The sequence below is a fragment of the Heptranchias perlo genome, chromosome 4, assembly GCF_035084215.1.
Source record: "Heptranchias perlo isolate sHepPer1 chromosome 4, sHepPer1.hap1, whole genome shotgun sequence".
NCBI lineage: Eukaryota > Metazoa > Chordata > Chondrichthyes > Hexanchiformes > Hexanchidae > Heptranchias > Heptranchias perlo.
Window position 1 is genome coordinate 110,964,795 of NC_090328.1, and position 23,739 is coordinate 110,988,533.

The following is a 23,739-nucleotide window of genomic DNA, read 5'->3' on the forward strand; positions in this document are numbered from 1 at the left end:
CAGCAACCACAATAATGCCGGATAAAACAATCTGGCGCCGAACACCCGTGGCCCTTCCAAGAGTGCAGCAGATGAAGAAGGAAATAGGCCACCTCCAAGCAGCTTCCATGGGGCCTTGGTTGGGGTGGAGCCCCCATCTGAACCAAACAAGATCATCCATGTCAGAGGGTCTGGGAAGGGGACTTCCAGATCTGAAGTTTCTTCATCCAAAGCTTGGTGGAACAGCTGCAGCCAGCATATTCAATGAAAGGTGGCATACTGGTCACTGCATGGGTGTAAGGAAGGCTTTGTGTGTGAGCCACAGGATCCCTTTGCCTGGGGGAGATGGGATTGATGTACTCATAAAAAAAACATTATGTACTCATGGCTACAGCATACACAAGAGCAGCTGTCCACTGGAACAATACCTGCCCTTCCCCAACTATGGCGGGCACCCCAGATACACCCCTAGAGATGTAGGTACATAAGAACATAAGAACATAAGAAATAGGAGCAGGAGTAGGCCAATCGGCCCCTCGAGCCTGCTCCGCCATTCAATAAGATCATGGCTGATCTGATCCTAACCTCAAATCTAAATTCATGTCCAATTTCCTGCCCGCTCCCCGTAACCCCTAATTCCCTTTACTTCTAGGAAACTGTCTATTTCTGTTGTAAATTTACACACTGGTTATACAGTAGACTGGTAAACTCCCCTGGCACAGAGTTCGCAGCAGGCACATCTCACTACTCACACCAAGAAGGGTTTTTTGGCCCCGTCATTTTTGTCGCAGGTATCAATAAGTTTAGTAAAATAGTTGTTCGCAATCCAGCCCCAATCTATTGGGGGCCAGTGCAGGAAAAATAACATGGAAAGCCTGTTACTATAATAAGAATTACTGTGTTGTTAAAATAAGAAGGATGTACATGATCTCTCTCCCCTCCTGGGACTCTCGGTATGGTGCACAGGTGTCGGATGGCCGTGCTGGCTCAGACTATGGCGGTAGAGGTGGCCGAAGCCAGTTGAAACACTGCTGTTTTAAAAAAACCACAGCAAGAACTTCTCCCTGAATGGGCGGAGCCTGACGAGACCACCCTGCAAGGAAGTGACATAGCCTAGGTGATTGAAACATGGCTTCAACCGGAAGTGACATAGCCAAGGTGATTGAAGCATGGCTTGGACAGGAATAGACACAACGAGCGCACACCTGAGTGCTTAAGGGGTGCCAGACTGCAGATTAATCTGATCATGGCCCGGCACCAGCTAAACAAGGTACTTAACAAAAGGGACACTATAGGCCAAGGCCTGCACATGAGCAAAGGAACCAATGCAGTTCCAACAACACTCAAGAAGCTCGACACCATCCAGGACAAAGCATCCCGCTTGATTGGCACCCCATCCACCACCCTAAACATTCACTCCCTTCATCACCAGCGCACCATGGCTGTAGTGTGTACCATCCACAGGATGCACTGCAGCAACTCACCAAGCCTTCTTCAACAGCACCTCCCAAACCCACGACCTCTACCACCTAGAAGGACAAGGGCAGAAGGTACATGGGAACAACACCACTTGCACATTCCCCTCCAAGTCACACACCATCCCGACTTGGAAATATATCGCCGTTCCTTCATCGTCGCTGGGTCAAAATCCTGGAACTCCCTACCTAACAGGACTGTGGGAGAACCTTCACCACACGGACTGCAGCGGTTCAAGAAGACGGCTCACCACCACCTTCTCAAGGGTAATTAGGGATGGGCAATAAATGCTGGCCTTGCCAGAGACGCTCACATCCCATGAACGAATAAAAAAAAACGCAGATCAGGGTCTGATGACATGCTTGAGCACTGACCGTGATTTTAACTAGCACCTGAGTGCGGAAACTGCTGTGTCTTTCCTGCCAGGTGAAGTCAAACGAAAAGAGGATCAGAGGCAGAAGAGGCCATTCAAAGTGACTTTTTTACTGTCCTTTATGGAGCCAGGAGGAGCAGAGCGTTCATCTGGGCCTTACAAGGAAAGCTTCGGCATCCCCTCCTCCAGACTCATCTTTTTCTGTACTGCAAGCTCCCCCCAAACCTCAGTCCCCACGCATACTTGAGTGCTGGCAGATGGTCAAGGGTCATAGTATTATATAGTATGTTACAGCACAGAAGGAGGCCATTCAGCCCATTGTGCCTGTGCTGGCTCTTTGGAAGAGTTATCCAATTAGTCCCTGCTCTTTTCCCATAGCCCTGTAAATTTTTTCCCTTCAAATATTTTTCCAGTTCCCTTTTGAAAGTCACGATTGAATCTGCTTCCACAGCCCTTTCAGGCAGTGCATTCCAGATCATTACAACTCTGCCTAAAAAATGTTTTCTCATGTTGCCTCTGGTTCTTTTGCTAATCACCTTAAATCTGTGTCCTCTGGTTACCGACCCTTCTGCCACTAGAGACAGTTTCTCTTTATTTACTCTATCAAAACCATTCATGATTTTGAACACCTCTATCAAATCTCTTCTTGTAAGGAATCTTACAACACCAGGTTATAGTCCAACTGTTTTATTTGAAAATCACAAGCTTTCGGAGGTTTTCTCCTTCGTCAGGTGAGTGTGGGATTCGGATTCCATGGAAGGTTACCGCATTTATAGTCAGAGAACAATACCTGGTGATTACAGATAATCTTTCCAACTGCCCGTTGTCAAGGCAATCAAAGTGTTCAGACAGAAAGATGTTACCTACAGGACCACCGAATACACAAACGGCCAGAACAAAAGACAGAGAGAGAGAGAAACATCCGAAAGGAAGAGAAAGACAGAGAATGACCCGTTGTATTAAAAACAGATAACTTTTTTTCGCTGGTGGGGTTACGTGTAGCGTGACATGAACCCAAGATCCCGGTTGAGGCCGTCCTCATGGGTGCGGAACTTGGCCATCAATTTCTGCTCGACGATTTTGCGTTGTCATGTGCCTCGAAGGCCGCCTTGGAGAACGCTTACCCGAAGATCGGTGGCTGAAGTGTTCCCCGACTGGGAGGGAACCCTCCTGTCTGGCGATTGTTGTGCGGTGTCCGTTCATCCGTTGTCGCAGCGTCTGCATGGTCTCGCCAATGTACCTTGCTCCGGGGCATCCTTTCCTGCAACGTAATCCTTTCCGTCGATCGACAGTTCCGACGGGCCACAGCGAAAAATCGCATAGACCTCCTCAGAAGACTAACACGGGACGCAACCAACACAGTACCCTTCGTCGTCCAGTACTTCCCCGGAGTGAAGAAACTACGCCATGTTCTCCGCAGCCTTCAACATGTCATCGATGATGACGAACACCTCGCTAAGGCCATCCCCACACCTCCACTACTCGCCTTCAAACAGCCACCCAACCTCAAACAGACCATCGTTCGCAGCAAATTACCCAGCTTTCAGGAGAACAGCGTCCACGACACCACACAACCCTGCCACGGCAACCTCTGCAAGACATGCCAGATCATCAACACAGATACCACCATCACACGAGAGGACACCACCCACCAGGTGCATGGTTCATACTCCTGTGACTTGGCCAACATTGTCTACCTCATACGTTGCAGGAAAGGATGCCCCGGAGCATGGTACATTGGCGAGACCATGCAGACACTGCGACAACGGATGAACGGACACCGCGCAACAATCGCCAGACAGGAGGGTTCCCTCCCAGTCGGGGAACACTTCAGCAGTCAAGGACATTCAGCCACCGATCTTTGGGTAAGCGTTCTCCAAGGCGGCCTTCGAGACACACGACAACGCAAAATCGTCGAGCAGAAATTGATGGCCAAGTTCCGCACCCATGAGGACGGCCTCAACCGGGACCTTGGGTTCATGTCACGCTACACGTAACCCCACCAGCGAAAAAAAGTTATCTGTTTTTAATACAACGGGTCATTCTCTGTCTTTCTCTTCCTTTCGGATGTTTCTCTCTCTCTCTCTGTCTTTTGTAATGGCCGTTTGTGTATTCGGTGGTCCTGTAGGTAACATCTCTCTGTCTGAACACTTTGATTGCCTTGACAACGGGCAGTTGGAAAGATTATCTGTAATCACCAGGTATTGTTCTCTGACTATAAATGCGGTAACCTTCCATGGAATCCGAATCCCACACTCACCTGACGAAGGAGAAAGCCTCCGAAAGCTTGTGATTTTCAAATAAAATAGTTGGACTATAACCTGGTGTTGTAAGATTCCTTGCATTTATCAACCCCAGTCCATCACCGGCATCTCCACATCAAATCTCTTCTTAACCTTCTCTGCTCTAAGGAGAACAACCCGAGCTTCTCCAGTCTTTCCACAAAACTGAAATCCCTCATCCCTGGTATTATTCCAGTAAATCTTTTCTGCACCCTCTCTAAGGCCTTGATATGCTTCATAAAGTTGGTGCCCAGCTGAGGCCTAACAAGTATTTTATAAAGGTTTAGCATAACTTCTTTGCTTTTGTACTCTTGGCCTCTAATAATAAAGACTAGGATCCTATATGCATTTTTAACAGCCTTCTCAACTTTTCCTGCCATCTTCAAAGATTTGTGCACATATACCCCCAGGTCTCTCTGTTCCTGCATTCCCTTTAAAATTGTACCATTTAGTTTAAATTGCCTCTCCTCATTCTTCCTAACAAAATGCATCACTTCACACTTCTCTGCGTTAAATTTCATCTGCCACGTGTCTGCCCATTTCACCAGTCTGTCTATGTCCTCCTGAAGCCTGTTACTATCCTCCACATTGTTGACTATGTTCCCGAGTTTTGTGTCATCTGCAAACTTTGAAATTATTCCCTGTATACCCAAGTCCAGGTCGCCCGAATTTCCACAGGCCAGCAGTTGCTTTCCGCCCATTTCCCACCCATTCCTGGTGGGAAATCAACTGGCAGCATGTTAATGAGGCCCGGCAGTTAAAATCGCTGTGGCCTCGTTCTGCCATGGGTGGGCGGGAATCTAACTGAAACCAGGAGTTTGAAGTCAGAAATCCACTGGCAGTTAAAATCGCTCCCAGGGTCTCAACGTGAGCACAACATAAGATGATATGATATAAAAGAAGGACCGGAAAAGAAAGCAGAGAGACAATATCCTCATGTGTGACTGAATTATCCCCAATTCTTTGTTCTTGATCTGAAAATACACCAGTATCAAAATAAACAGTTCTCAACTTCTTTGAGGGATTGGGAGGTAGTTTAGAAACAGCCTTTAGCAGTGAGTACAGTGACGATGAAGATGCCATCTGGTATCACCTTCTATGCTTCAGTACCAAACAGGCCCCTACAGGTGATATTATGAACCTTTGCCAGTCCACCACATCTAATTGTAACAGCCGGGTGACAGCTTTGTTCCTTAGGGCAGCAGATTGCCATGTTTGTTTTCCTGACACGAGGAAGCAGCAACAAAAAAAATAACTGGAGCTTCACACCAAAAGTGACATCCCCAGAGTCCCGTGAGTAACAGATTGCTTCCCTGTTGAAATATAAGCAGTTGCACAGAATACAATCCTATTTGGCAAGTAGAAGTGGTTGTGTTCTGTGCGAATGCAGGTAGTCTGCGACACAGAGATCATCATCACCCGTGCGTTTGACCATTTCCCAGGATCCTGCAATGATGCATTTATTGAGCCTCAATTGTCACTTTCTAGGCGTTCTGGGACAGATGACAGCTTCCAGAGATGGATGTTAACCAGCCAAATTTGCCTTTGAATACATTTGGATATTTTAACATTAGTAGATAAGGCTAATGATACCAATACTTCAATCACAAACAAAGTTGCAAATTGTAAAAGCTGCAGTGTGTAACCAGGAGTGTGACAGTACACGCGCTAAACATTCTGAAGATTCATTTCCATAGTACTGATAGCTGCACATTATCGCTATACATTGTGCACTGTGGTATACATTTCTGGAGGAGATTTACATACTTTCCAATGAGAGATGTAAGATTTTCAACACCTAAGCTGCTGCTGCTTCAGGGCCAGTTTGAGGACAGTTTTATTTTCAACCATGTTAAATATTTATACGGGGTATCTTCTCCTCCCGGCGCAGATGTGAGTATAAAACTGGGAAAGCTGATTCCAACATTATCTTTGTCCCTCAGATTAGGGACCAAAGAAATATATATCGCTAAGTAAATCTAAAGGATACATTTTACACATTCGCTCTCTCAGTGTGAGGGCACATATCAGGAATTAGGCCACGGAGGTCTGTGTCCCTGGCAAGATGTTCACATCCAAATTCCCAATAAGCACTCCCAGCGGGTGAAGCTCCACACCAGGATGACAAATTAGTCAAATTTACCCTTACCACATTACATACAAGGTACTGAAACAACTTTTACATACATCAATTTACCATTTGGCCCTGAGCCAGTGTTTGTACGATGGAATTTATTTCATGGTTTAAAACACCACGGCACAGGTTAGGTACAAGTTGAAATCTGTGAAACCATTTGCAATGTTCTTTAGTTTTAGGCCATCCTGTCAGTATTCTGACTTTCTCTATGACATTGATGAGGCCCTCTAAATCTATAATAAAGTGCATGGTACTGTCACAAACAAGAAAATGTGATTATTTGCTGTAATGTATCCTCTCCTGTCCGCATTGAGTTCATGAATGTGCTGCAATGTTATGTATTGACATTTTTTATCATCACAGTTTGTCAAACTAAAGAACATCCAAAATAAAACTTGACCACGTTGCTGCAAACCCAGCATCAGCTTAAGGCACCACTTCAAAGTCTGTGAAATTTATCATCAGGCAAAACTAATATTCTCATACCTATCATACAGTAGTCTGCTGCTTGTTGCCTCCCATTTTATGATGTGGAGATGCCGGTGATGGACTGGGGTGGACAAATGTAAACCTGACGAAGGAGAAAGCCTCCGAAAGCTTGTGATTTTAAATAAAGCTGTTGGACTATAACCTGGTGTTGTAAGACTCCTTACATTTTCCCATTTTATGGAGGTGGGAGTGTGGGGGAGGTGGAAGGAACAGCCCCATGTGATTTATTTCGGGCACTTTAGGCCATAAACATAGAAAGATTGTGGAATTACTGCCGTGGTACAATATCATCCTTGCCCTGCATTGTAATTTACTACTGGCAGCAAATTCTGAACAAATCAGAAAATGGTTACAAGAATTTGTGATAAAAAGCTAGACGTTAGGCCCATGAATTACTGGACAGATGCAATAAACAGACAGGCACGGCAAATTTAGAAACCAAAATTTATGGCAATGCGGTTGATAATGGATGAGGAGGATAGCTTTACTAGCTACTTCTATTAATTTTTCCACCCAATCCCAGGACAAGCAATAAAACATATGATAGGAAAGCTGAGGGAGTGAACGCATTATCAAAAGACCATCAAGATTCAAATATACCGAGACTGACAATGCTTTTATGCCATGAAGAAGGCAGCAAAGAAAAAGATAATATCCAACCCAGCAATGACACACAGGAACAGGACAAGGACCATGTGGCTGAAAAGACTTTGACCTCTGCAGAGGAAAAAGTTTTAGAATTTTCTCCTTGGAGAGACTATAACAATGATTTACATTGAGATAGCACTCTTCATATATAGTAAGACAAGTCAGAGAGCTTTACAATATGGAGCAAAGGGATTCAGTGGACATCCCTCGTTGCCCTGAGAAGATGGTGGTTGGCCTTCTCCTTGAACCACTGCATTTTTTGTGATAAAGGTGCTCCTCCAATGGCAAGAATTCCAGGATTTTGACCCAACAACGATGAAGGAACAGTGGAATATTTGCAAGTGAGGATGGTGCCTGACTTGGAGGGGAATTTAGAGGTCATGGTGTTCCCATGATCTGCTTTTCTTATCCTTCTTGAAGGCAGGCTGGAAAGAGCTATCAAAGTAAGTTTGGAAAGTTGCTGCAGTGTATCCTGTAGATAATACACACAGCAAACACAGTGTGCCAGTGGTTTTGGGAGTTGGGGGGGGGGGGGGATATTGGGCCCACTGGCATAGTGCTAATCAAGTAAATTACTTTGTCCTGGATGATGTCAAGCTTCTCAACTGTTGTGCCTACACCTATCCAGGTGAGTACTGAGTATTCCATCACACTCCTGACTTAAGCCTTGAAGATGGTGCAGAGGCTTTGAGGGGTCAGGAAATAAGTCAGTCAATGCAGAGTACCCAAACTCTGCCCTGGTCTTGTAGCCATATTGTTGATATGGCTGATCCATTTAAGTGTCTAGTCAGTGGTGACCATCAGGATGTTGATGGTCAGGGATTCGGCAATGGTGGTGCCATTGAAGACCAAGGGGACATAGTAGAGCCTTTTCTTATTTGTGTATCTGGCACTTATGTGACACGAATGTTACATGCCAAGCTTGGATGTTGTCTAGGTCTTGCTGTAGACTGGCTTGGGGTGCAGAATAGCTGTAAATAGAGCTGAACACTCTGGAATCGTCAGCAAACAGCTCCACTTCTGACCTTATGATAGAGGGAAGGTCATTGATGAAGCAGCTGAATATTGTTGGGCTGCGGACATTTCCCTGATGAACTCCTGTAGCAGTGATTGGCCCCCAACAACACTGACTATCTTCCTTTGTGTCAGATCTGATCCCAGTAGGGTTTCCTCCCACCCCCCCCCCCAACCCCTGCAATTTCCCTTGCAAACGTCCCTTGCAATCCTGATTAATCTTAGGATTCTCTCTGGTGGAAATTCAATTCATTATTCAGATTTCAGAAACCAACTGATGTAATTGACATGGAGGGAGCTGGTATACAATCTGCTGTCATGGTTGGTTTCAGGGATTTACATTTGGCAATGTCAATCTACCCCCATCGCTAATGTTCCGACCTTCAGGCTACTATACATTAGGTTCCTAGTGTTCACTTGGCCAAGGTTGGGGATAGCTTTGCAGGCTTCATGGTAGTGAAAAATGTTTGGGTTTTCACAATGTCAGGAAGACAGGGTTTCAGCTTGCTTGATGGTCAACCAGATCCTGCATATTTGATTTCAAAACCCCTAAGCAGTGCTGTGCATAAGGTGATATCTAATATGAACTGCATATCGATTAAAGCAACTACAGAAATTATGCCCCCTTCATATGAGATAGCAGAAGGACTTGCTGCCCAAGGAAGAGCAGTCATTAGGATGTTCCTATCTAGAAGCCACAGTTTACTTTCTCTCATTATGTGGGAAGCCCAACAAGAGAGGACTCAATGCTGGATCTAGAAATGGGAAATGAAGCAGAACAGAAAAGAGAAGTAAGTGTAGGGGAACATCTAGGCAATAATGAACATAACAAAATAAGATTTAAAATGATCGAGAAAGCCATAAGTAAGACAAAAATCAAAGGAATGGATTGGAAAAAAGCTAATTTTGAGGGGTTGAGAATGGAACTAGGGCAGGTAAACTGGAAAAAAATTGACAGGCAAAGAGATAGAACAGCAGTGGGTAATATTTAAACGGTGATCAATAGAGTTCAGGAGAAATATATTCCTCTAAAAAGCAAGAACAAGCTAGCCAATAATGAAACACCATAGATGAATAAAGATATAAGGGTAAAATTGAAACTAAAGAAAAGGGCATACTCTAAGTACATAGACAATAAAGAAAAGGATGACAAAAGGGAATTATGAAGAGGAAATAGGAATAGAGAATAGGAAAGAAATAAAAAAAACAATTCAGAAAAGCCAAAAGGAACTGCAAGATTAAAGTATCAAGGAATATAAAATGAAATCATAAAGTATTCTACAGACACATAAATAACAAAAGAAAAATCAGAATAGGGATTGGACCACTAAAGGATGCACAAGATAAACTCACAGATGACGACAGCGAAATGGCAGAAATATTGAATAGTTACTTTGCCTTCATATTTACCAGGGAGACTAATAAGGTGGGCATGACATCAGAAGAGATCAAAAAAGATATTAAAACATTTAAGATAAAAAGGGGGGAGATAATTGATAAACTAATCAAACTTAGGGAGGATAAGACCCTTGGTCTGGATGAATTGCATCCTAAATATTAAAAGAAGTTAGGGAGGTGATAGCAGAGGCACGATTACACATATATCAAAATTCACTAGAAAAGTGAATAGAGCTAGAGGACTGGCAGACAGCTAATGTTATTCATATATTTAAAAAGTGAGATAGAACAATTCCAGGGAACTATAGACCAGTTAGCATAATGTCGGTGGTAGGAAAAATAATGGAATCTTAACTCAAAGATGGAATAGAAAGGCACCTAGAGAACGAAAATATAATAAAGAATAGTCAGCACAGATTTCAGAAGGGAAAATCTTGCTTGACCAACCTTATTGAAGTCTTTGAAGAAGTAACAGAAAGAGTAGACAAGGGTAATATAGTAGATGTAATATATTTGGATTTTCAAAAGGTCTTCGTTAAAGTACTGCATTGTAGACTCATGACTAAGGTCAGAGCATGTGGAGTCAGGGGACATGTAGCAGAATGGATAGCAAGTTAGCTACAATACAGAAAACAAAGAGTAAGGGTTAAGGGTAGCTACTCAGACTGGCAAAAGGTGGGAAGTGGTGTTCCATAGCGATCGGTGCTGGGGCCACTATTGTTCACAATTTACATTAATGATTTGGATTCGGGAATCGGAAGTACAATTTCAAAATTTGCAGATGACATCAAACTGGAGGGTGTGGTTAACACAAAGGAAGAATGCACCAAAATGCAAGAGGTCATTAATAGACTTGCAGAATGAGTGTGTAATTGGCAGACAGATTTCAATGTAGGTAAGTGTGAGGTGGTGCATTTTGGTAGGAAGAATAAGGAGGCCACATACTGCTTGGATAATAAGAATCTAAATGGGATAGAGGAACAAAGAGATCAAGGGGTACAGATACACAAATCACTAAAAGTAACGACGCGGGTTAATAAGGCCATAAAAAAGGCAAATCATGCACTAGGGTTCATTTCTAGAGGAATAGAATTGAAAACCAAAGAAGTTATGTTAAACTTGTTTTGAACCTTGGTTAGACCACACTTGGAGTATTGTGCACAGTTCTGGCCTCCATATTACAGAAAGGATTTTGAGGCATTGGAGATGGTGCAACAAAGATTCACAAGGATGATACCAGAACTGAGAGGATATCCTTATCAAGGAAGGCTGAAAAGGCTGGGGCTCTTTTCTCTAGAAAAGAGAAGGCTGAGGGGTGACCTGATAGAGGTCTTTGAGATAATGATAGGGTTTGATAGGGTAGACGTAGAGAAAATGTTTCCACTTGTGGGGGAGTCTAAAACTAGAGGTCATAAATATAAAAAAGTCTCTAATAAATCCAATAGGTAATTCAGGAGAAACTTCTTTACCCAAAGAGTGGTAAGAATGTAGAACCCGCAAGGAGTAGTTGAGGCAAATAGCATAGATGCATTTAAGGGGAAGCTAGATAAGCACATAAGAAAGAAAGGAATAGAAGCGTATACTGATAGGGTTAGATGAAGTAGAGAGGGAGGAGGCTCGAGTGAAGCATAAATGCTGGCATAGACCAGTTGGGCCGAATGGCCTGTTTCTGTGCTGTACGTTTGATGTAACTCGATGTAAGTAAGGTCCATCTGCTCTAACCAACAAGTACCACACATCAGTCACAAATGCATTCGACAGAGCATACATAGGAGAGATTGATGGTCTTCCTTAGGTAAAGATAGCAAATACAATCAATAGGGCTCAGCACAAGCACTTTTGTAAAATAAACACAGGTGAACTGTTTGGATGGGATTCATACCATTATTTTGAATTCATTTCCATCAGGTATCTTGAAAGTAGGGATGCTAATTACACACCTGATTCCCTTGTCACACAAAGGTAGTAATTTAGAGAGAGGACTATAAATGAAGTCATACAACCTTTCTTTCTAAATGCGTTCATTATTTCAATACACATTGTACAGGGGAACACTTCCCCCAGTATGTTCATCATTTGGGCTATGTTATATACATGGTTTTGAAGCTGTCTAAAATGGTAAGCTGTCCACAAGGTATAATCATTTTGCTGTGCTATTCAACTTAAGGAACAAACATATTTTTGTCTTGTCTCTGTTACATTTTAAATTTAATTTGAATGCTTCAAGTAGAGTCAAAACAAAATGGTCTCTGTACGGACAATAGAATTCTGGAGTTAGTTTGGTAATTTATTTGTGATGTTCACTCTAGTTTCCAATTGCCAACAACAACATGCTCTTATATAGCTCCTTTAACATAGCAAAATCCCAAGATGCTTCACAAAATAAAGGAACACTGAACAGGAGGACAGTTAAGGGAATTAACTGAAGGTATTATGAAGTACATTTTGAGGGAGCTCATGAAGGTGGGGAGCGATGTAGCAAGACAGGTTTGGGAGGAGAGTTCTAGAATGCAAGCACATGGTGGCTCGAGGCTAGGCCACATAGCAAAGCAGAAAAAAGCACAATAGAGCAGGGTCGAATAAATGGAGGGCACGAGTTAGAATATAGGTCTGGAGGAGGTTGCTAAGGTGGGGATGGGGGGAGGTCTTGGTAGGATTTGTAATTGAGGACAAGAATATTGAAACAAAACACTGAGGGATAGGGAGCCAGTGAAGGTTGGAGAGGACAGGTAGATAATACAGATAAGATGTGGATGGAAGAAGTTTGAACGAGTTGGATATTATAGAAGAGATGATTATAGAGTTTGGTGCTCCCATGGTCAGCTGTGGCTCATTGGTAGCACTGTTGCCTCTGAGTCAGGAGGTCATAGGTTCTAGTCCCACTCCAGAAACTTAAGTGTAAAATCCAGGCTGATATTCCAGTGCTACATTGTTGGAGGTGCTGTCTTTTGAATGAGATATTAAACCGAGACCCCATCTGCCCTCTCAGGTGGATGTAAAAGATCCCATGGTACTATTTCGAAGAAGAGCAGGGGAGTCCTGGCCAATATTTGTCCCTCAACCAACATCACTAAAACAGATGATCTGGTCATTATCACATTACTGTTTATGGGACCTTGCTGTGCACCAATTAGCTGCCACATTTCCTACATTACAACAGTGACTACACTTCAACAAGTACATCATTGGCTGTAAAGCCCTTTGGGAAGTCCTGTGGTCGTTAAAGGTGTTATATAAATGCAAGTCTTTCTTTCAGGGAACAAATAACAGAACATTGCAGGGTGCAGCCCATAATTCTTTATTATACCCCTGCGATTTCACGAGATGTGCTCCCTATGAGCACTACTCCCTGCCAGGAGCACCAGATCATGGAATCATCCTTATAGAATGCAGTTCACAGCTTTAATTATCTCTCCTCTCACCTTCTGCTGCAATTCATAGAATCATAGAATCATAGAAAGTTACGGATACGTAACGCACAGAAGGAGGCCATTTGGCCCATCGTGTCCGCACCAGCCGAGAAAGAGTTATCCAGTTTAATCCCACTTTCCAGCACTTGGTCCGTAGCCCTGTAGGTTACAACACTTCAGGTGCACATCCAAATACTTTTAAAATGAGTTGAGGGTTTCTGCCTCTACCACCCTTTCAGGCAGTGAGTTCCAAAGTCCCACCACCCTCTGGGTGAAAACACTTCTCCTCACCTCCCCTCTAATCCTTCTACCAATTACTTTAAATCTATGCCCCCTGGTCACTGACTCCTCTGCTAAGGGAAATAGGTCCTCCCTATCCACTCTATCTAGGCCCCTCAATTAAATCTCCCCTCACCCTCTTTTGTTCCAAAGAAAACAACCCCAGCCTATCTAATCTTTTCTCATAGCTAAAATTCTCCAGCCTTGCTAACATCCTCGTAAATCCCCTCTGTACCCTCTCTAGTGCAATCACATCCTTCCTCTAATGTGGTGATCTGAACTGTAAGCATTACTCTAGCTGTGGCCTAACTAGTGTTTTATACAGTTCTAGCATAACCTCCCTGCTCTTATATTCTATGCCTCGGCTAATAAAGGAAAGTATCCTGTTTGCCTTCTTAACCACCTTATCTACCTGTCCTGCTACCTTCAGGGACCTGTGGACATGGACTCCAAGGTCCCTTTGCTCCTCTACACATCTCAGTACCCTCCCATTTATTGTGTACTCCCTTGACTTGTTTGCTCTCCCCAAATGCATTACCTCACACTTCTCTGGATTGAATTCCATTTGCCACTTTTCTGCCCACCTGACCAGTCCATTGATATCTTTCTGCAGTCTGGAGCTTTTCTCCTCACTATCAACCACATGGCCAATTTTTATATCATCTGCAAACTTCTTGATCATGCCCCCTACATTTAAGTCCAAATCATTAATATAAATCATTAACACAAAAGGCAAGGGACTTAATACTGAGCCCTGCAGAATCCAACTGGAAACAGCCTTCCAGTTGCAAAAACACCTGTCGACCAATACCCTTTGCTTCCTGCCACTGAGCCAATTTTGGATCCAATTTGCCACTTTCCCTTGGATCCCATGGGCTTTTACTTTTTTGACCAGTCTGCCATGTGGGACCTCGTCAAAAGCCTTGCCAAAATCCATGTAGACTACATCAAATGCACTACCCTCATTGACCCTCCTTGTTACCTCCTCAAAAAATTCAATCAAATTAGTCAGACACGACCTCCCCTTAACAAATCCATGCTGACTGTCCTTGATTAACCCGTGCTTTTCTAAATGATGATTTAGTCTGACCCTCAGAATTGATTCCAATAATTTGCCCACCACCAAGGTTAGACTGACTGGCCTGTAATTACTCGGTCTATCTCTTTCTCACCTTGAAACAATGGTACAACGTTAGCAGTCCTCCAATCCTCAGGCATCATTCCTGTAGCCAGGGAATATTGGAAAATAATGGTCAGAGCCCACGCTATTTCCTCCCTTGCTTCTCTTAACAGCCTGAGATACATTTCATCCAGGCCTGGCGATTTATCTACTTTCAAAGATGCTAAACCCCTTAATAATTCCTCTCTCACTATGTTTATCCCATCCAATATTTCACACTCCTCCTCCTTAACTATAATCTCTGCATCGTCCCCATCTTTTGTGAAGAGAGACGCAAAGTATTCATTAAGACCTGTACCCACATCTTCCGCCTCCACACATAGGTTACCTTTTTGGTTTCTAATAGGCCCTACTCTTTCCTTAGTTATTCTCTTGCTCTTTATGTATTTATAAAACATCTGCATCCTCTGTACTTTTATCGTGTTTGCTGATATTGCAGACACATTGGCCTCGATTTTAACTGTCCTCACCTGGCAGAAACCTGGCTTGGGGCAGTTAAAATAACGTGAGTCACCTAGCCCCTCTGATCCCGCTGTCTTCCCTACATGTCCTGGTCGAGAGCCAGATCATAGGCCAGAAGAGGCCAGATCTCAAGTTTAAAAGTTTGATTTTAGGTTTCCTTGTGGGCCAGGAGGGGCAGGAGTGCTCACAAGGAAGCCTTGGGCCTCCCTTCCACCAGGCTACCCGCCCTCCCGATCTCTGCCACAGGCTTCTCCCCCCCGCCCGATCTCTGACAAAGGCTTTTCCCCATTCCCAACCTGCCCACAGGCTTCTCCCCTCTCCCGATCTCTGCCACAGGCTTCACCCCCCCTCCCGATCCGGCCCGCTGACTGTTGGGGGTCCCCGGTTGCGGCCTCCTGCGGCCAGATGCCCACTCCTGCCCGCCGGCCAAGTAATCAACCTAGCCGGGAATCGGGCAAGACTCGGCATAGATTTCCACATCCCCGGCTTTGCAGGGTTCGTCGCCCGCTAATGGGCTCCCCTGCACTCTTCCCGCTCCCGCCCCCCTGTAAAAATCAAGACCACTGCGTCATGTTGTGTGACATGATGCACACCATGAACAGTTTTTGCACCTCTAGAAGTGCTTTGGGGCACATTTTAACACATTTGTCCATATTTTTAAAAGTAGCAATTATATAGAATATATTCACTGCAGGCTCTCAGTCTCTATATTTCTGCTGAGAAGTACAATTATCACAACGTTAATGGAATTCAGCATTTCTGTTGGACAATGCCAGAAAGGTCCCTTCCTGGAGACTAGAAAGATCCAATGTCACAAAGTTACAGTTACATTAACGGCTGGAGCTGTGACAATCATGGATAGTGATTCAAGCTTTTAGTTCAGCATGTGGCAGATGTCAGTGATATCACCTCTGGTGCAGATACTGCTGATCAGTCAGAGCACAGTAACTGACCTTCAGCTTTTAAATCCTCTCCTACAAGACTGTCCCTCCTCCTCAAACCTCATCAACAATTAAACTGATCATTCAACTCACCTGAGAAGTCTCTGAACTCACAAAAAAAGACAAAGAACTAAATGTCAGGACGAAGGTAATTAAACCTACTTCATTAGTGGCTATGCTTTGTACTGTGCAAGATGATGAATAGCACCACCAATTCCTGACCAATAACAACAACAACTTGCATTTATATAGTGCCATTAACATAGTAAAACATCCCAAGGCGCTTCACAGGAGCGATTATCAAACAAAATTTGACACCGAGCCACATAAGGAAATATTAAGACAGGTGACCAAAAGCTTTTAAAAAAGGTAGGTTTTAAGGAACATCTTAAAGGAGGAGAGAGAGGTAGAGAGGGGGAGAGGTTTAGGGAGGGAATTCCAGAGCTTAGGCCCTAGGCAGCTGAAGGCACGGCCACCAATGGTAGAGTGATGAAAATCGGGGATGCACAAGAGGCCAGAATTGGAGGAACGCAGTGATCTCGGAGGTCACATGTAGCCAGCTGAAACCAGAAGATAAACGTTCTGGGCTCCACGAGGATCTGTTTTACTCTGGGTCTTCCTCGGGGACAGCATTTGCCTTCAAGTTGTAGCTGGTTGACTGAGATCCGTGCATCATAAACCAGCAATGCTGGCATGGGTCTCGCATAGTATAAAAACTTGAGCCCTGATTCTGATCCTGCCCACACAGTGGGAACAGTGCATGCAAAGGGGTCGGGGGGGGGGGGGGGGGGAGGGCAGCAGTTAAAATAGCGGGCAGGTGCTATTCCCGCAACATTCGCAACATCCTGCCATTTTAACTCCTAGGTTTTCGGGAGTGTCAAGGCCGCCCTCTGTAGGCAGGAAACCTTGGCCTCCACTGTCCTGGACTGTGATCATTCTGAAGCCCTCCACACCCTTGGTCACTTAGCTTGCTGGGATCATTTCATTTGGTTCTACAGCCGCGCAATTTCCCACTCCCACCCGCCGGTGCCTCAACAGGACCGGTTTCAGGCAGGACACAGCTTTGTGAATTTTAATGAGCCCGAGGAGTTAAAATCTCCCAGGCCTCACACTGTGGGTGACACCCTGACACATGCACACAAAAGTTTGGTTAATTTTAAAGCAACTAAAAATATTTTTTAAAATGACTATCCCAAGGAAGAACAATTATACACATGATTAAAATTTGGATGCGTTTAGTTATAACGTCATGGACCACAGAGATTCCTGATATTGACAACATGGGTAGAAGCGCACATGCGAAAACCAACATTGTCAATTGCCACACAACCTGTGATGTCAATAGAGATCACCACTAGTGTCATTGTCGCCAGAATTGTGTTTGTGTTGCCTTAATACGTTGTTACTATAAATGTCCATACACCTCCGACAACACAGCATGTTAACACCTCTCACATCTCTGAAAATGCAGGATTCTAACTCCTCACACATCTCTGAAAAAAACAGTGCGTACTCTTCACACATCTCTGACCACGCAGGGTGCTAAATCCTCTCACATCTTCGACAACGCAGGGTTCTAGATCCTCCCACATCTTTGACAATGAAGGGTACTAACACTCCCTAAATCTCTGACAGCACAGGGTGCTACCTCCTCCCAAATCTGTGACAGCACAGCGTGCTAACTCCTCTCACATCTCTGACAACACAGGGTGGCTAATTCTCCCTATATCTCTGACGTTGCAGGGTGCTAACTACTCTCATATCCCTGACAACATAGCGTGCTAACGCCTCTCAAATCTCTGACAACATAGGATGCTAACATCTCTCACATTTCAGACAACACATGGTGCTAATTCCTCTCACATTTCTAACAACGCAGGCTGCTAAATCATCTCAGATCTCTGACAACGCAGGTTGCTAACTCCTCTCACATTTCAGACAACACAGGGTGCTAATTCCTCTCATATTTCTAACAAGGCAGGATGCTAAGTCCTTTCACAACTCTGACAATGCGGAATGCTAATTTCTATCACAACTCTGACAACATATGGTGCTAACTCCTATCACATCTCTGAAAATGCAAGCTGCTAAATCCTATCACATCTCTGCCAACGCACGGTTCTAGATCCTCCCACATCTCTGACAACAAAAAGTGCTAACTCCTCTCACATCTCTGACAATTCAGGATCCTATCTGTTCTCACATCTCTGAAAGCACAGGGTGCTAATACCTCTCACATCTCTGACAACACAGGGTGCTAATACCTCTCACATCTCTGAAAGCACAGGGTGCTAATACCGCTCACATCTCTGACAACACAGGGTGCTAATACCGCTCACATCTCTGACAACACAGGGTGCTAATACCACTCACATCTCTGACAACACAGGGTGCTAATACCTCTCACATCTCTGACAACACAGGGTGCTAATACCGCTCACATCTCTGACAACACAGGGTGCTAATACCGCTCACATCTCTGACAACACAGGGTGCTAATACCGCTCACATCTCTGACAACACAGGGTGCTAATACCTCTCACATCTCTGACAACACAGGGTGCTAATACCGCTCACATCTCTGAAAGCACAGGGTGCTAATACCGCTCACATCTCTGAAAGCACAGGGTGCTAATACCGCTCACATCTCTGACAACATAGGGTGCTAATACCGCTCACATCTCTGAAAGCACAGGGTGCTAATACCGCTCACATCTCTGAAAGCACAGGGTGCTAATACCGCTCACATCTCTGAAAGCACAGGGTGCTAATACCGCTCACATCTCTGACAACACAGGGTGCCAATACCGCTCACATCTCTGACAACATAGGGTGCTAATACCGCTCACATCTCTGAAAGCACAGGGTGCTAATACCTCTCACATCTCTGACAACACAGGGTGCTAATACCTCTCACATCTCTGACAACACAGGGTGCTAATACCGCTCACATCTCTGACAACACAGGGTGCTAATACCGCTCACATCTCTGACAACACAGGGTGCTAATACCACTCACATCTCTGACAACACAGGGTGCTAATACCTCTCACATCTCTGACAACACAGGGTGCTAATACCGCTCACATCTCTGACAACACAGGGTGCTAATACCGCTCACATCTCTGACAACACAGGGTGCTAATACCGCTCACATCTCTGACAACACAGGGTGCTAATACCTCTCACATCTCTGAAAGCACAGGGTGCTAATACCGCTCACATCTCTGACAACACAGGGTGCTCATACCTCTCACATCTCTGACAACACAGGGTGCTAATACCGCTCACATCTCTGAAAGCACAGGGTGCTAATACCGCTCACATCTCTGACAACACAGGGTGCTCATACCTCTCACATCTCTGACAACACAGGGTGCTAATACCGCTCACATCTCTGAAAGCACAGGGTGCTAATACCACTCACATCTCTGACAACACAGGGTGCTCATACCTCTCACATCTCTGACAACACAGGGTGCTAATACCGCTCACATCTCTGAAAGCACAGGGTGCTAATACCGCTCACATCTCTGACAACACAGGGTGCTCATACCTCTCACATCTCTGACAACACAGGGTGCTAATACCGCTCACATCTCTGAAAGCACAGGGTGCTAATACCACTCACATCTCTGAAAGCACAGGGTGCTAATACCTCTCACATCTCTGACAACACAGGGTGCTAATACCGCTCACATCTCTGAAAGCACAGGGTGCTAATACCGCTCACATCTCTGAGAACAGAGGGTGCTAATACCGCTCACATCTCTGAAAGCACAGGGTGCTAATACCGCTCACATCTCTGAAAGCACAGGGTGCTAATACCACTCACATCTCTGAAAGCACAGGGTGCTAATACCTCTCACATCTCTGACAACACAGGGTGCTAATACCACTCACATCTCTGAAAGCACAGGGTGCTAATACCTCTCACATCTCTGACAACACAGGGTGCTAATACCACTCACATCTCTGAAAGCACAGGGTGCTAATACCACTCACATCTCTGACAACACAGGGTGCTAATACCTCTCACATCTCTGACAACACAGGGTGCTAATACCTCTCACATCTCTGAAAGCACAGGGTGCTAATACCGCTCACATCTCTGACAACACAGGGTGCTAATACCACTCACATCTCTGAAAGCACAGGGTGCTAATACCTCTCACATCTCTGACAACACAGGGTGCTAATACCACTCACATCTCTGAAAGCACAGGGTGCTAATACCTCTCACATCTCTGACAACACAGGGTGCTAATACCTCTCACATCTCTGACAACACAGGGTGCTAATACCACTCACATCTCTGACAACACAGGGTGCTAATACCGCTCACATCTCTGAAAGCACAGGGTGCTAATACCGCTCACATCTCTGAAAGCACAGGGTGCTAATACCTCTCACATCTCTGACAACACAGGGTGCTAATACCGCTCACATCTCTGAAAGCACAGGGTGCTAATACCACTCACATCTCTGACAACACAGGGTGCTAATACCGCTCACATCTCTGACAACACAGGGTGCTAATACCGCTCACATCTCTGACAACACAGGGTGCTAATACCACTCACATCTCTGACAACACAGGGTGCTAATACCGCTCACATCTCTGACAACACAGGGTGCTAATACCGCTCACATCTCTGACAACACAGGGTGCTAATACCTCTCACATCTCTGACAACACAGGGTGCTAATACCGCTCACATCTCTGAAAGCACAGGGTGCTAATACCGCTCACATCTCTGAAAGCACAGGGTGCTAATACCGCTCACATCTCTGACAACACAGGGTGCTAATACCGCTCACATCTCTGACAACACAGGGTGCTAATACCGCTCACATCTCTGACAACACAGGGTGCTAATACCGCTCACATCTCTGACAACACAGGGTGCTAATACCGCTCACATCTCTGACAACACAGGGTGCTAATACCTCTCACATCTCTGAAAGCACAGGGTGCTAATACCGCTCACATCTCTGACAACACAGGGTGCTAATACCACTCACATCTCTGACAACACAGGGTGCTAATACCACTCACATCTCTGACAACACAGGGTGCTAATACCACTCACATCTCTGACAACACAGGGTGCTAATACCACTCACATCTCTGACAACACAGGGTGCTAATACCTCTCACATCTCTGACAACACAGGGTGCTAATACCACTCACATCTCTGACAACACAGGGTGCTAATACCACTCACATCTCTGACAACATAGGGTGCTAATACCTCTCACATCTCTGACAACACAGGGTGCTAATACCTCTCACATCTCTGACAACACAGGGTGCTAATACCTCTCACATCTCTGACAACACAGGGTGCTAATACCTCTCACATCTCTGACAACACAGGGTGCTAATACCGCTCACATCTCTGACAACACAGGGTGCTAATACCGCTCACATCTCTGACAACACAGGGTGCTAATACCACTCACATCTCTGACAACACAGGGTGCTAATACCTCTCACATCTCTGACAACACAGGGTGCTAATACCACTCACATCTCTGACAACACAGGGTGCTAATACCGCTCACATCTCTGACAACACAGGGTGCTAACGCCTCTCACATCTCTGACAACACAGGGTGCTAATACCGCTCACATCTCTGACAACACAGGGTGCTAATACCGCTCACATCTCTGACAACATAGGGTGCTAATACCTCTCACCTACCCCTCTCACCTTTCTGGCAAGGAAGGGGGCTAAATTCTCTCACATCTCTGACAACAGAGGGCGATAATTCTCCCTACATCTCTGGAAGCACAGAGTGCTAACTCTTCTCACGTCTCTGACAATGCAGTGTGTTAAATCCTCTCACCCCTCTGACAATGCAGGTTGCTAACTCCTCTCACTATAACTTTGACAATGCAGGGGGCTAACTCTTCCCCCATCTTCAACAACGTACGGTGCTAACTTATCCCACATCACTGACAATGATGGGTGCTAACTCTACCTACAACTCTAAAATTCTCCCACATCTTTGTCAACGCCTGGTGGTAACTCCTCACACATCTCTGACAATGCAGGGTGCTAACTCTCCCTATCTCCCTACATATCTGACAACGCAGAGTGCTAACTCTCCCTATATCTCTGACAATGCAGGGTGCTAACTCTCCCTATATCTCTGACAATGCAGGGTGCTAACTCTCCCTACATATCTGACAATGCAGGGTGCTAACTCTCCCTACATATCTGACAACGCAGAGTGCTAACTCTCCCTATATCTCTGACAATGCAGGGTGCTAACTCCACTCATATCTTTGATAATCCAGGTTGCTAACGCCTCTCACATCTCTGATAACACTGGGTGCTAACCCTCACTACATCTGACAATGCAGCTTACTAACTTTCTCTACACTTCTGACAATGCAGAGTGCTAAGTCTTCTCAGTTCTCTGATAACACAGGGTGCTAACACCTCTCACATCTATGATAATGCAGGGTGTTAACTTTCCCTACATATCTGACAGCACATTGCTTACTCTCACCATGGGCACAATTTTAACTTTAAAGTCCGGGTGCATTGGGGGCAGGGGAACCTGGAAATCCTGCTGGCAATTCAAGCTGGTGGGACAATATTTAAAGCAGGAATTAAAGTACTTAAACTTGTTGAAATCGTCATTAATTTTGTTATTCATGCTGGGAAATGATTTCGACACTGCCTCAATGTGTTTCCCGTGCCGTGTGAAGCACGCCATGGGAAACTAGGCGGATTGCAGCCGGCAACCATTTGGCCATTTAAATCCCTGTTTGACAGATGGAGATAAAAGGTGAGTTATTGCAGCAGGGCACTCAGTTCTCTCAGACAAACTTTTGGCAGGGCGTTCTTTGTGTTTAGACTGAAAATTCTTGGTTCACGCTCAGAATTGTTCTGTTTACACATATTTACCTACTTTTCGGACCCCCTCAAACTGACAACATTAGGATGGGGGGGGGCGCGATGGCTGCATTCACCAGTACATCAGGGGGAAAACTCTCCAGTGGCTGGAGTCATACCTAGCAGAAAGGAAGATGGTAGTGGTTGTTGGAGGCCAATCATCTCAGCCCCAGGGCATTGCTGCAGGAGTTCCTCAGGGCAGTGTCCTAGGCCCAACCGTCTTCAGCTGCTTCATCAATGACCTTCCCCTCCGTCATAAGGTCAGAAATGATTGCATAGTGTTCAGTTCCATTCGCAACCCCTCAAATAATTAAGCAGTCTGTGCCCACATGCAGCAAGACCTCGACAACATCCAGGCTTGGGCTCATAGGTGGCAAGTAACATTCGCGCCAGGTAAGTGCCAGGCAATGACCATCTCCAACAAGAGAGAGTCTAACCACCTCCCCATGACATTCAACGCCATTACCATCGCCAAATCCCCCACCATCAACATCCTGGGGGTCACCATTGACCAGAAACTTAACTGGACCAGCCATATAAATACAGTGGCTACAAGAGCAGGTCAGAGGCTGGGTATTCTGCGGCAAGTGACTCACCTCCTGACTCCCCAAAGCCTTTCCACCATCTACAAGACACAAGTCAGGAGTGTGATGGAATACTCTCCACTTGCCTGGATGAGTGCAGCTCCAACAACACTCAAGAAGCTCGACACCATCCAAGATAAAGCAGCCCACTTGATTGGCACCCCATCCACCATCC